At 32.5% G+C, this 8,354-nt stretch overlaps 2 non-coding genes across 2 annotated transcripts; both read left to right on the top strand.

Moving 5' to 3' along the window:
- Window positions 1-4,650: 4,650 nt before the first annotated feature.
- On the top strand, window positions 4,651-4,799 carry LOC134712930 (U12 minor spliceosomal RNA). Its single transcript, XR_010106360.1, has one exon. It is a non-coding gene; the product is annotated as a U12 minor spliceosomal RNA (small nuclear RNA).
- Window positions 4,800-4,942: 143 nt separating this feature from the next.
- LOC134712931 (U12 minor spliceosomal RNA) lies at window positions 4,943-5,086 on the top strand. The gene has a single exon (XR_010106361.1). It is a non-coding gene; the product is annotated as a U12 minor spliceosomal RNA (small nuclear RNA).
- The last annotated feature ends 3,268 nt before the right edge of the window (window positions 5,087-8,354 follow it).

Raw genomic sequence — 8,354 nt, 5'->3', positions numbered from 1 at the left:
CAGGACAAATTTATTTGTGATCAGAGCGTTCGGTCATGCAAACAGTAGTGTATTTAAAATTTACGATGTACACCTCTCAGTTTTAACTTATGATACAATGATATGACGAGTTTATAACCATTTTTAGAAGCATCTGAAAACTTATAATTCGCAGAAAAACTGTGAAATCTACCTACAGCTTGACATCAATCACGAAAGAGCTGATGTTTTAGAAAATCAAAAATCTGTCCTTCTCTCCTTTGGTATATGTAAAAACATCGACGACCAAAGTCTCATATCTTTATACTGGGTATCAAACTTTAACAAAAATCCATATAGACAACGTTTTATAGTCGGTTTGTCAAGATGTTCGACATGTTTTCAAAGTTCTTACCACAATGAAAGACGGCTTTCAAACATATTGCGATGAGATATATTGTATTGGTGGTATCAATTTGATGAGGGTTCTTGGAAATTTTAATTTCTACTCCAAAATCTTCAATCTCAGTTATATCTAAACTTTTGATTATTCCACACTTTATACTCCTACTCCAAATGCTTAGTTAAAAGATCGACATTGTCCTTATAAAGAGTACTTTTTCTACAGATATAGAAAGATTCAAATTCATTATTTTATTACATGAAAAGTCAGACTTTGTGTGACGAACCACATTGATTCTTACAACAAACCCAAGAAAGATTGTTGCATCAAATTGATGCACAATTTGACCGACATAATTTTAGTTGAGTTTGAAGGACTGACAGTTTTGTTATGAATACTTAAGTTTTTGAATATCCCTTTTAGTTATGTTGCTGATGTACTGCCACTCAATAAACACATTTCAATTTGTTTTCGTCTCATAGATAAAGTGAACTTGAGATTACGGATATTACCGAAAGCAGAAGGTTTGCATTATAAATTAATCTTTTCCTTGATATTGGAACTTGATATTTTCAACTTTCAAATGATCAATTTCGCAGAGGTTATATTTTCTCTACTCCATCGTATGGGATTTACACATCTCAGTTTTATAATTTACGTCCGTTCGTTTTCACACTACACGGAATTCTTCATTAACCTTGGTGCATTCCTTCACGAAAAAAGCTACTCAAACAGAGCGTTGACGAAGAACGACTGAAATTGATTCTACGTTTGATGGTCACCATCAATAATTGTTTGACCGATACATTGTGGCTGTGTCTCAATTCATTGATTTCACGGTGTTAGGTCTTTAATTACAAGTATATTTATTTGGTCTGTAATTTAACCGATTGTGTCCTATCCCCGATGTGAAATTTAGACTGAGTCTGTATTTGTATAACTGTTGATACATGCATGAAGGGAAACGCTTATCCTCTAGACAGTTGCGGTCTCGGGCCTAAATGACTTAATGCGATTGCTTCGGATTTGCTTGTCACCTTGGTTTCTCTCTTCCTTTTCGATTTTCCAGATTTGAACATCGGTTAACTACCGTCACATTATGTCATAAGTTTATGAACAGTAAATTTACTGAACATGAATGGAATTAAAGGCAGCAGTAAAAAATATAAAAAAAATAGCTGTGATTAAAATGTTAAATTACAAAGATACCAAATTCCGAGGAAAATTCCAAAAGTCTTTAAGAAAATAGTAAATGAAAAACTCAAACACATCAAACAAATGGATAACAACTGTAATATTCCTGACTTTGTAACGTCAAAGGAATAACTTTCAAAAACAAAAAGAATAATATAAAACGTTAATAAGATGAGACAGAATGTGATATTCCTGACTTTGTAGCGTAAAAGGAATAACTTACAAAAACAGAAAAGAATAATATAACACGTTATTAAGATGAAACACAATGTCAGTATTTATAATCTATACTTCAAGACCATCGTGTATTATTTTGTAAGTTGATATGAAATATTTATCAACAAGGTCTTAGTATCTTCCGATGATTTTTTTTTAGATAAATGACCAGAGACGTTCTTAGACATACTTCTGGTTCATAAACTTTCTGCTCGGACTTTGGTGACGTTGAACAAAGTCTGATTAGCAGCTTCAAGCTCTTGAATATCGCATGAGTTGGAAAATGTATATCTCATATGCAGATGAAGCTGGTATAAAATCATAAAAACAAATAGCCTTAGTGTTCCTGCATATATAAAAAAGAATACAGATAACAAAATGTCAAAAAAGAATTAAGTAGATACCACAGGAAACTAACTATTCATTCAACATAGTACTAATATAACTAATAAAAACTGAACTACAAGAAGACAACCTTTAACTCAGATTAAGTTGCAGCACACGTCATCTTGATATTGATAAGTTAAAATCCAACGATGAGTCCATATCGGTAAGGAACAGCACACACAAACAACAGTCTTTTTTTCTAGGACTGGATCAATACAGCAGCTGATTGACCATCATCAGATTAGTAGTCAGTACTTCGGTAGTGACATGATTTATAACAATATAACCAACCTTTCTAAAACGTCCGTTTAACATGTTTGAAATTATGAAGAAACTTAGGTTAAAACTCCTTCAGGCAAATTTAACTTTAGATATATTTGATTATTTTATTTAGTACTTTTTGGTTCTTTAGCCCTTCAACTTTCGCGGATTTTTATTCATCCTTGGATTCGGATTTTGATGGTATTTGTTGTGAATGTAACTTTGTCTTCATGTCCGTAATGTCGCAAAACAGTGTTAATTAACGTTGTTTCTCGTATTTTTGACGTTGTGTGAAAGTGACGTGAAAGGGAGAGATGTTTTGCCAAATGAACAAAATGTTGGAATGTTTGAATTGTCGGAGTGTATGCCGTGTATTTGGTATTTTTATGTAACGTCTGTATAATATATGTAGTGTGAATAAATCGTGACAATTATTTTCTACAAATATGGTGTTAAGTTTTAAATTATAGGAACGCTCGTTATTCTACGTTTACAACAGTATTGATGAAGTATTGATGAAGCCTACTACAGAGAGCGATTGGGACGCAGATCATTCATAACATGTGTTTTAATTTTTAGTGAAGCTTTATTTTTGTGTTGAAATTGTGCGACCTTTTTAATTTCAATGCATGTATTACCTATTTGTTTATCCTTTGGTCAGAAAACTTTGGTATTAATTTAAGCTTAAAAATTCAGCCACAAGGTGAACTTTGATAATTTGTATACTGGTATTTAGAAAATATACGATCTTCGCATCGTCTAAGGGATAAGCAAGAGACTTTTTACAATCTACGGTCGTTTAATTTCTATTAATTGTGGGTTTATACTGCATTCCTTAGTATTTTCTAACCTTTTTGTCACAACGTCGTTTTTGAGAAAAATAAAAATCACAAAAATACTGATCTCCGAGGAAAACTCAAAACGGAAAGTCCCTAATAAAGTGGCAAAATTGAAAGATAAAACACGTCAAACGAATGGACAACAAATGTCTTATTTCTTATTTGGTACAGGCATTTTTTTATGTAAAAAATTTCACCCTTTGGTTTCATAAAAACAAAGTCACGCAACTTTGCTTTAGAGGTCCCACTTAAAATTAACACAAACGTTAAATGATGCTATGTACCATTAGCAAGGAAACTGCAACAATTTTCTCGGGGTTTGTTATATATTACGAATAACAAATTTCACCCCCAAAAGCCTGATTCGAAAAGTTAATAATAACTTTATGTTTATTATCATTTCAGACATGAGGCTTAAATATTGGCAAACTAGACACGCATTTTAGAGCCAGAAGCTTTTGAATCGAAACAGATGGAAGTTCAAATTAAGTATGAAGTTGAAGAGCATTTAAAATCAAAATACCAGGATAAAGTAACATATTTAAAAGAAAAAAATCATTAGCATTTTTCCTAATAGCCAAATTCAAAAATATACATGGACTATAAACATATGAACTACTTTCCTTATTTTACCCTCTTTCAAAATTACAGATTGCACAGTGGCAAATGATTAATAATTATAATAGGCATAAATATTTCAGCAAAAAAATGTTTTCGATATTATTTAAATGTATATACAAGTATATAAACGATACAACCAAACTTCATGCGCAAATACTCATTTCATGATATAATTTAGTATATAAATGACTATTACTAAAATAATAAAAGTGAAGTAAAAGAAAGATAACCAAATGTATTTAACTGGCATTTAAGCATCGCATTTGATATCATAGAGTTATCTGCACTTGCATCAAAAGTAAAACCATTTGATCTGTAATTGAAGCTCAAAATGCCGTTTAATGCTTTAAGGAAACATTTTTTTGTAGACCATCACGTTCTACTTTATGTATTATGCCCTTTTATTGAACAATTTTACGTGTGGTGAGTAAGTTGATTGTTTCTCTTCCTTTGCAACTAGATCGGTCGCATACCTTGATTTTCACCTAAAGATTTCGAGATTTAAATGGGAAATAACTCTACTTTATAATCGATTGTCCTTCATTATAATTTTCATTTTCACAAATTATACAAAAAATCTTTTTTGAAAATTCATAATTTAAAACGATATAAAATTTTGATTTGCAAATAGATTGGATTAACATTTCATGGCATACAGTTATGTTTTTAAATGATGATTGTTGTAAATTTTGCAGATCAAAAATTGATATTGTACCTTATTTAAGTAAAATATTGAGAATTATCAAGTCAAATCTATGAAGCAATGTTGGCATGCCTTAAACTAATGAGTAAGGAAAATAATGAGCCTGGGTAGTCACAGGCTCCCTAGTAAATCTAGGATGAATTTGTGCAAGGGTACAGGTTACCCCCATGGTGACCCACCTACTTAGTGGGATGCCTGGGTTGTTGTGATCTGCCTGAACCCTATAATCAATTTAAAAGTAGAACATTGTTGTTAGCTCACCTGGTCCAAAGGGAAGTGAGCTTTTCCCATCACTCAGCGTCCAGCGTCCGGCGTCCGTCGTCTGTCGTCCGTCGTCGTCGTCGTCGTCGTCGTCCGTCGTTGGAATAAAGATAAAAAAAAATAATGAGCCTGGGTAGGCACAGGCTCCCTAGTTAATCTAAGAAGAATTTGTGCAAGGGTACAGGTTACCCCCATGGTGACCCACCTACTTAGTGGGATGCCTGGGTTGTTGTGCTCTGCCTGAACCCTATAATCAATTTAAAAGTAGACATTGTTTAAATAGCTAATTTTGACAATTACTTCAATTAGGTCTATACACTTGTTTATTCTTTAAAACATTGTCAGACATTCAATTAATGTCTATTATTTTTAAGACAATACTTAAAACCGCGTGTACTTTAATATCTAGAGCCAAAAAGTTTCAAGATAGACAAATAATTAAAAGAAGTGAGTTTGGAATTTTGGATCCTCAATGCTCTTCAACTTTGTACTTGTTTGGTTTTATATATATTTTGATTTGAGCGTCACTGATGAGTCTTATGTAGGCGAAACACGCGTCTGGCGTACTAAATTATAATCCTGGTACCTTTGATTACTATTAACACCACTGGGTCGATGCCACTGCTGGTGGACGTTTCGTTCCCGAGGGTATCACCAGCCCAGTAGTCAACACTCCGGTGTTGACATGAATAACAATAATGTGGTCATTTTCATAAATTTCCTGTTTACAAAACTTTGAATTTTTCGAAAAACTAAGGATTTTCTTATCCCAGGCATAGATTACCTTAGCCGTATTTGGCACAACTTTTTGGAATTTTGGATCCTCAATGCTCTTCAACTTTGTACTTGTTTGGTTTTATATATATTTTGATTTGAGCGTCACTGATGAATCTTATGTAGGCGAAACGCGCGTCTGGCGTACTAAATTATAATCCTGGTACCTTTGATTACTATTTGCATACTTTGCAAAAATAAAATGTTAAATTACAAAAATATCGATTTTCGAGTTAAGTTCCAAAAGTCTCTAAGAAAATAGTAAATGAAAAACTCAAACTCATCAAACGAATGGGTAACAACTGTGATATTCCTGACTTTGTAACGTAAAATGAAGAACTTACAAAAACAAAAAGAATAAAATAACACGTTATTAAGATGAATCACAATGTCAGTACCTAAAATCTATAATCCAAGACTATCGTGTATTATTTGTGAAGTTGATACGAAATATTTATGAACAAGGTGTTGGTATCTTCCTATGATTTTTTTTTAAAGATAAATGACCAGAGAAGTCCTTTGACATACTTATGGTTCATTAACTTTCTGCTCAGACACTGGTAACGTTTTACAAAGTCTGAGTAGGAGCTGGACGATCTTGAATATCGAATGTAAAGAGAAATGTATATCTCATATGCAGGTGAAGCTGGTATAAAATCATGAAAGCAAAAATCCTTAGTGTTCCTTCAAATAATACAAAAGACACAAATAAAAGCCGAAAACAAAAGTTTGAAGAAATAAAAGGAACGGGAACCAAAAAAAAAAAAGAACAGTCACTAGAACGGCTTACAGAAAGCAAGCTAGAAAATAAAACTCTCGGGTTTTTCATTTTTATTGAAGCTTTATTTTTTGTGTTGAATTGTGAGACCTTTTTATTTTCAGTGCAGATATTACATATTTGCTTATCCTTTGTTCAGAAAACTTTGGTATTAATTTATGCTTGAAGATTAAAACACAAGCTGAACTTTGATAATTAGTAAAACAGTGCTTATAAAAAATATGAAATTCGTATCGTCTTTTAACTTTTTTTGATTGTGGTTTTAGACTGCAATCCCTAATATTTTCTACTCTTTTTTTTCAGAACGTCGTATTTGAGAAAAAGTGAAATCACAAAAATACTTGGCTTTATAAATATTTTGATATGAGCGTCACAGATGAGTCTTTTGTAGACGAAACGCGCGTCTGGCGTACTAAATTATAATCCTGGAACCTTTGATAACTATTTACACCACTGGGACGATGCCACAGCTGGTGGACGTTTCGTACCGAGGGTACCACCAGCCCAGTAGTCAAAACTTCGATGTTGACATGAATATCAATAATGTGGTCATTTTTGTTAATTTCCTGTTTACCAAACTTTAATTTTTTCTAAAAACTAAGGATTTTCTTATCCCAGGAATAGATTACTGTATCCGTATTTGGCACAACTTTTTATAATTTGGATCCTAAACGCTCTTCAATTTTGTACTTGTTTGGCTATATGAATGTTTTGATATGAGCGTCACTGATTGGTCTTCTGTAGACGAAACGTGCGTCTGGCGTCCTTAATTATAATCCTGGTACCTTTGATATCTATATACTGAACTCCGAGGTAAATTCAAAACGGGAAGTCCCTAATAAAATGGCAAAATGAAAGATAAAACACGTCAAACGAAAGGACAACAACTGTCATATTTCTAACTTGGTATAGGCATTTTTTTATGCAGAACATGGTGGATTGAATAATTTAAAAAAAAGAAATGGCAGTGGCAAATGATTTAGGATTAGAATAGGCATAAATATTTCAGCAAAAATATTTTCGATATTAATTATATATATGTATATAACCGATACAACCAAACTTCATGCGCAAATAAAAATACCATGATATAATTTGGTATTAATTAAAATGTATTTTAATGGCATTTGAGCATCGCATTTGATATCATAGAGTTATCTACACTTGCATCAAAAGTAAAATCATTTGATCTGTAATTGTAGCTCAAAATGCCGTTTAATATTTCAAGGAGACATTATTTTGTAGACCATCACGTTCTACTTTATATATTATGCCCTTTTACTGGACAATTTCACGTGTGGTGAGTAAGTTGATTGTTTTTCTTCCTTTGCAACTAGATCGGTCTCATACCTTGATTTACACTTAAAGATAGGAGGTACGAATTGGCTGAGAACTATAAAACATACGATAAAAAGTATGGACTTTTTTCCCTATTGTCAACTTTCCACTTTATGTAACAACATTTGGCAGCATCTATATGTTCCTTATAAGTAAAAGATATCTAACATCTGCAAAAGAGGGACGAAAGATACCAGAGGGAGAGTCAAACACATAGATAAAAAATAAACTGACAACGCCATGGCTAAAAATTAAAAGACAAACAGACAAATAATAGTACAGAAGACACAACATAGAAAACTAAAGCCTAACAAACATCAACCCTACCAGGGTGCTCTGGAAGGGAAGGAGGCAGCTGTATGATGCCTTAGCTCATGTTTACAAAATGTTCGAATGGATAACATAACGAAAATACACAGTAGAACATTCGATAGATTTAATTTCTTTCACAGTTAATTTGAATGCTAGAATTCAATGGAACTGCATCATGTCTAAAATATTAAAACCAACCTCACCTTTGTTTACCCTTTCTTTATTTAAAATAGCATGTAGAAAACAAATCAAAATATGTAACGAGAAATGTAATGTTTATCAGAAAAAAAAGTGTTTAATTGTTTTAAG

Source organism: Mytilus trossulus, chromosome 3 (genome assembly GCF_036588685.1).
Source record: "Mytilus trossulus isolate FHL-02 chromosome 3, PNRI_Mtr1.1.1.hap1, whole genome shotgun sequence".
NCBI lineage: Eukaryota > Metazoa > Mollusca > Bivalvia > Mytilida > Mytilidae > Mytilus > Mytilus trossulus.
This window is presented reverse-complemented; position numbering and strand designations above follow the sequence as displayed.